The following is a 7,395-nucleotide window of genomic DNA, read 5'->3' as shown; positions in this document are numbered from 1 at the left end:
ATTAATCACTTTTCAAAATAATTTCTAACTTCATAAAAAGATAATCAAAAGACTATTTTATTAATTATCATACTTTCTAAACTGTACACTTTCATCTTTGTTCTCAGGATGTTATATTATTTTCTCTATTTTACAAAAGAAAAAGCAGGTCCAGAGAGATTTGGAGCTTGTCTAAGGTCACTAAATTTTGTGGTCTCTCTGAGACCGTATCATGAGTCTGCTAGCTCCTACTCTATGTTCTGTCCACTATATCCTGTTCTACTTTAGAGAACCATGTTTTGCCACTTCAAATAGCATGTTCATCTATTTCAAACTATTTGATTTCTCGACGTCTTTGTGACTTCAGAAGAAAACCTCTTTCATAAGACAAAATATACCTGTGTTTTGTCCTTCCACAATTCTCTCTTTCTCATAATTCCTAGCTGAAATATATAACAAACATCACCACACTTAATTGATGCTTACTGAGCACTAGACACTATGCTAAGTACTTTGCAGATACTATCTCTTTTAAGGGTTTACAGTTAGGGAGACTGAGGCATGGAGTTTAGGCAATATCACCATGTTATGAAAAAGGAAACAAGCTCAGAGAAGTTAGGAAGCTTACCCAAGATCACCCAACAAGGAAGTAAAATAGATCTTTCTGATTCTAGCCCATGTGCTTCACTTAACCATTATGCACATTTTCTCTCTGACCACTAAACAATTATCCTAAATTATTAGACTTTCAGAAAAACCCAAAAAGCCAAACCCATTGCTGTCAAGTCATTTCTGTCTCATAATGAACCCTACAAGACAGAGTAGAACTGCCCCATAGGATTTCCAGGGAGTGGCTGGTGGATTCAAACTGCCAACCTTCTGGTTAACAGTCAATCCCTTAACCACAGCGCCACCAGGGCTCCAGACTTTCAGAAGTCAAAGCAATCTATACAGTTGTTGATAGCCCAAATGACTGCACAAACTATAAGCCACATCTGGTAAATTGTCCTTCTCAGAATTTTTGACTATGCCTCCTTTCAGATCCCTCTGTCTACCTCTTCATTTTTTTGGTTCTTTCTTCTTGTATTACCTCTATCTCTATTACATCATCACTAACTTCACTTTTAATATTTCTTATTCTATGCTTCTCACTACTTTCTTCCCCTACCCACTTTATTTCTAATCTCTCCCTGTTTTTTCTTCAGTAATCAAAAATGTGTAGCTGAAGTCTGTTTTTCTACTGCGTATGATAATGTAATATTAATCTAATAATGTTCTCATTCATAATCATAAGTTTAAAACTAGATGAGAGGATAAAGAACATTTTCTTAAACAAATAAGAAGTGGCCCTCAAAACCCTGAATAATTTATTTACACATTTTTGTGGCCCTTGACTGCTTTTATTCTTCAATTTTTTATTTTCCCTAAATAGAAACAAAAAAGTTTTGCCTCTTCATTATCCATTAACATTGGATGGTAAACATCAACATCTCATAAATGAAACCTATTTTCACAGGTATTTAAGATAAAAGGCTGATTATTTTATAACTAAAAAATTGCTTTTCCTTTGCTCTACTTTCTGAGTTTTTCCTCTTGCTTTTTCTTCTTTTTTAGATATGTTTTTCACTTTGGTTAGAGTCCAGCAAAGTGTGTCTCATGTCACCACTGTCCTAGTGCTAGAATGCATCCTAATAAATCTTGTGTTTTACTAGTACTGTCCTCCCTTCATTTGAGAGGTGAGAAGGGCTTTATTCTAATAGAATTTGGAAATGGTATCAGAATTCAGGGTTTCATTACTACAGCAACAGAGAATAATAGAAAGTCTAAATGTCAGATGCATTCATTGTTGCCATAGTGACAATCAGTTGCTTTACCAAATATGTTTGCTATTCTGCTCTGGTCAGTTTAAAACAAAATTGGCATTTGTATGAATGCTCAAAAAAGGGGAGAAAAAGTTCAAAATGATTTAAGAAAAAAAGAAGCCCTTTAAGAGATGAAAGCAATTTGTTTCACTGTCCATTATTTAATAAGAAACCCACAGAGTCTACAAAGATGATATAAAAGGGAAGTAGAAATTCTCATTTATGTTCAAATAACAATTCTTCCTATTTGCAGTCAGGGAAATTGAAGCATGGAGTTTAAGGCATGTCTGTATTGTCATTTCATACTATTTCAAACCGTTTTCTGTGAGCTTTTGAAAATAGGGAAATCTGCCATACTAAAATGGAAAACTTTCTTTTTAAGCAATAGTTCCTGAGGGCACATGCCTGCCAGACTGCTGTGCTGGCCCTGTGGCCCTAGACAAAATCATTAAAGCAGGCACTAGTTGATTCTAGCCCCTTTCTTTGGTTGTCTTCCTTTTCCTTTCAGCAGCCTCCTCTCCTTGCTGACAAAGGGTTCTCATTATGTTATCTTATCAGGCCCTCCTCTCAGTCCCACAATTTACTAGTGACCTTGATTTCTACCTCTCTTTTTCTCTTTCCATAATTGTTTCCACTAGACCATAAACCAAGGGAGGGTAGAGCTAGGGTTGCTCACTTTTACCTGTGAAAATGCACTTCCTACCACAGTGCCTGGCTCATAGTAAAACCCCATTGCCGTCAAGTTGATTCCGACTCATAGTGACCCTACAGGACAGAGTAGGACTATTTCATAGGGCTTCCAAGGCTATATATCTTTACCGAACCAGTCTACCACATATTTCTTCCACAGAGGAGCTGGTGGATTCAAACGACTGACCTTCTGGTTAGCAGTCAAGCACTTAACCACTGAGCCACCAGTGGTAAGTCAAAATAAAAATTAGTTGAATGAATGAGCTTCTATCAAACCACATCCTTTGTTTCAGTCTCTGAGATTCTACCGAATGGCTGAAGCACTAAATTCAAGGTAGTATGTAAATAGACAGCAACGGACTCTTGGGTCACTTTCTCTAATAATAAACAGATACACAGTCTACTTTAGAGATGTCTGGTATTTTATAGGTTCATTTGGGAGGTGGTTTTTGGGAAGTCAAGATGCATTTATTCTACAGAACAATGTGTTAAATGATAGTTAGGTTTCAGAGTTGCTAGCAAAATAAATGTACTGCAGACTGTGCCTGAGCTGTAAAAATAATAGTAGCACTTCCACAACACTCAGAAAGATTCATAAAATTGTTCCACTTGTTCAAGATTAATTTACATTTCCAACTCAAGTTGTCAGGAGCTCAGCAGCTCTAACTAATAATGGTGGTCTTTCTGGCAAGAGGAAACATTCCTGGATACCAGTAGTGTGCTGGCTAACCATACTTCTGTAGTAGGCAGAATAACAGTCCCTCAAATTTGTCCATGTCCTAATTCCTGCTACCTGTGTGTATGTTACCTTATGTGGCAAAAAGATTTTGCAGATGGGCAAGGCCTAAAATTTAAGACTCTTGAGATGGGGAATTTATTTTGGTTTACGTGGTGGGCCCTGGTGGCAAAATGGTTAAGAGCTATGGCTACTAACCAAAAAGTCGGCAGTTCGAGTCCACCAGCCTCCCCTTGGAAACAGCATGGGGCAGTTCTGCTCTGTCCTATAAGGTCACTATGAGTCAGGATTGACTCGATTGAAGCAGGTTTGGCTTTATTTTTTGATGGGCCCAATGTAATCACAAACATTTTTGTAAGTGACAGAGGGAGGCAGGAAAATGATTGTCAGAGTACTGCAGCATGAGAAAGACTCTACCAGTCTTTATGGACTTTGATGAGGGAGGAAGAGGGCCATAAGCCAAGGAATATGGACAGCCTCTGAAAGCTGGAGTCATGGTGGTACAGTGGTTAAGTGCTTAGCTGCTAACGGAAATGTCAGCAGTTGGAACCCACCAGCCTTGGAAACCCTATGGGGCAGTTCTTTTCTGTCCGGTAATGCTGCTGTGAGTCAGAATCAGTCAACTTGATGGCAGTAGGTTTTTTGGTTTTCTAGAAGCTGGAAAAAGTAAGGAAGTGGATTTAACCCAGTGATTCCAATTTCTCCAGAACTGTAAGATAACAAATTTGTGTTGCTTAAAGCCACCAAGTTGGTGTCAGTTTGTTACAGCAGCAGTAGGAATCTAATACAATTTCCACATATACCTAAGGGAAATGAACATTCAAGAGCAGTGGTTGTGAAATGCTTTTGACTTGGCCCACTTAGCTTTGAGTTACATGCACTGTGTTTTCCAAAAACTCCATAGAAAAGTGATAACAGATGTTTCAAAGATTTAGATAGTAATCATTAAATCCTGGGAGTGAAGGGGTTTTTACAGGTGTTCTAGTTCAAATAATATTCGAATCCCTTCACAGAATGCTAACTAAGCGCTTATCCGGGCTTGCTTGTACTCCAACCACGATGGGATACTTATCACCTAAAGGCACTCTTTCTCTAATTGAATATTAGTAATATTAACATCACTTAATATTACATCATCTCATTAGAATCTCACAACAGTCTTACAAGGTCATTATTATTAGTATTCCCATTTTGGACATAGAAACACTAAAAGTCAGTGAGTTGAAACCACAGTTAGGTTCAGGGTCGACTTCATGGGCATGTGTCCTGTGCTGTTGCATAGGGCCCTGCTCTTAGAATGGCCCTGCACTGGTTTAATACTTAGCTGTCGCCTCCTTGAAATTAATAGTTTTTGAACAAGAACCCTAAGATTTCATTTAGCACTGGGCCCCACAAATTATGTAACCAGTCCTGGTTAAGTGACCTAGTTGAGCTGGGTCTCTCTCTGTCTTCTTGTTTCTCTGCCATGCGTACTAAAAAGCTGTTCCTGAAATCTGTCTCTCATTGACTGTAGTTACATTCTCTTAGAGCTTCACACATTCAATCTAATCGTTATTTCAAATAATTGGCCCTCAATCACTTGAAAACAGCTATTGCCCTTCCTCTCCCCAATACCACCTAAGAATTTTCTAGCTAAATTTCCTCCTTCCTTTAGTAAAATCCCTAAACACAATTCCAAGACACATGACACCTTGGTTCTATAGGATACATCTCATGTTCTAGTGTTCTATCCCTTTTAAAATACAATATTTAATATTCTAGATAGGAATGCAATATTCTAGAGGGGATCCTTCTAGGGCAAAATAATCAAACCATCATTTTCTTTATTTTATCTATTTGTGTTAATGCAGTTAAGGTAACTTTGATCTGTCTATCTCTTTTGACTGCTGCATTTATTCATTTGACAAAAATTTAATGAGGACCTACTATGTGAACAAAACAGACAAAAATACCTACTCTCGTGGAGTTTATTCATTGTCCTATATCATTAACTTATACATGTATAAGTCCTAAATTTATCTTAAAAATCTACTTCTAAGCCAGGTTCCTGGCAGCTTCATGACCCCTACAAACCACTGCTCATTCACTTGCTGTCTCTCTGCTTCCTCTCTGTTCTGAAAGAATTTAAAATTTTTTAGTTTACCATGTGTAAGAGTTGCCATTATTTCACAGTAAGGATCTTTTAATGAAAACATTTTTACCCACTTTATATATTTGCTGTCACTTAACTCAAAATTATCTACTACCTGATTTCCTTTCCTTCCTGAAATCTATAACATCAAATAAAAATGAGCAGTACTATAGTGAGGTAGCTTAGAAAACAAATCAACAATAACAACAGCAACCAAAACAAAACAACAAATAAGAGCATGATGAAAAGAAGAAATTATGCACAAATGCGGGAGCCCAAACATTCTAAAACCAAACAAAACCCATTGCCATTGAGTCGATTCCAACTCATAGCGACCCTATAGGACAGAACAGAACTGTCCTATAGGGTTTCCAAGGTTGTTGTGATCTTTACAGAAGCAGATTGCCACATCTTTCTTCCTCGGAGCGGCTGGTGGGTTCAGACCATTGACCTTTTAGTTAGCAGCGAAGGGCTTAACCATTGTGCTACCAGGGCTCTTTAGCCAAACATTACTTTGTAGTTAATTGCCAAAACAACAGTAGTGCACTACTGAGGGCAATTATTAAGAAGCACTTCACTTGGCCTTCCCTACCCTGGCCATTTGATTACCCTTGTTTCCATTTGTGCATGCTGACTTTGAACATTATTTTAAATTATACCATGAAGAAAGCCAAGCATGATTTTTGTTTTATGCAAAAAACAAAATGGTTTTGCAGCATCACTGACTAAAGTAATAACTGTTATTTCAGGGCACTTTTCAAAAGCATGAAGCACTACTTTTAGTGGGAAATGACACCTAAGGTCATTTGATTCAACATAAAGTAACCCATAGGAAGTTTCTCACAGCTAACAAAAGCAAGAACCCTGTTCAGCACCCTAATATAACTACTCTATTTCTTCCGCACCTGCAAATTACTTTTTGATTTTTCTTCTTCAGTGTTTTTTTTAAAACAGTTCCATTTCATCTCCTTTATACTTTAGTTCAGGTTCTCATCTTCTTTTGCCTATGAAGGAATAAAAAACCAAAAACCAAATCCATTGCCATCAAGTCAATTCTGACTCACAGCTACCCTATAGGACAGAGTAGAACTGCCCCACAGAGTTTCCATGAAGTGCCTGGTGAATTCAAACTGCCGAACTTTTGGTTAGCAGCTGTAACTCTTAACCACTAAGCCACCAGGGTTTTCAGTGAGGAATGGTCCCCCAAATAATCTCACTGCCTCCTTTCTTGCCATGCTCCAATCCATCTTATTCCCTGCTGTCGAGATTATTTTTTTGAAGCACAAATCTGACCTTGTCACTCTAATCCTCAAGAACTTTTATCCTGCCTTCTATTGTTCTATTCCATACTCCATCTCATTTTCAACTTCTGGGTCTTTCTAAGATAATTTCTACTTTGTTTTCTTATTACCAACTGAGCTCCTTATCTCCTGCCTATGACTTTTATCTGGGATTTTATTCGGGTGGGGATTCTTGTCTGTATTTTTTGCTTGGGGGGAAAGGAAGGAGAGAGAAAGGAGGGGTTTGCATGAGTTTTCAGGCTGGACCACATTCTAATGACTGGGTGGGTTTCTACCTCCTTGACAAGCAAGCGAGTTACAATATCTTGGGCAAGTGCTGGAAGTTGGTGAGAAGAGAAGTGAGGAGTAGACAGAACAGTTGAGGCTGCCTGTCAAGTAAGAGAACTGAGGAACATTATAGCAGGTGCAGTAAATGAGAAGTGGTGAGGAAGAACAGGCAGAGTTAGAGGTCTGATGAAGTAGTAAACTGGGATTGGTTAGGCACGTAAGTGTCAGGATCCCAGCACCACAAGAATTCATAGTAGAGGCTTTGCAAAAAGTGGGTTTGAGCCATTTTTTTAAGCATAATTAAATTAACTTGGCTAGGAACAGTAGTACAAAATACCCCACAAACCGTGACTGGAATTATACGTTTAACCAGATGAGTATGCTTTATCCATTAATATGCAAATTTAAAATCATATGCGCTGACCATTG

This window comes from Elephas maximus, chromosome 7 (genome assembly GCF_024166365.1).
Source record: "Elephas maximus indicus isolate mEleMax1 chromosome 7, mEleMax1 primary haplotype, whole genome shotgun sequence".
Lineage (NCBI taxonomy): Eukaryota > Metazoa > Chordata > Mammalia > Proboscidea > Elephantidae > Elephas > Elephas maximus.
This window is presented reverse-complemented; position numbering follows the sequence as displayed.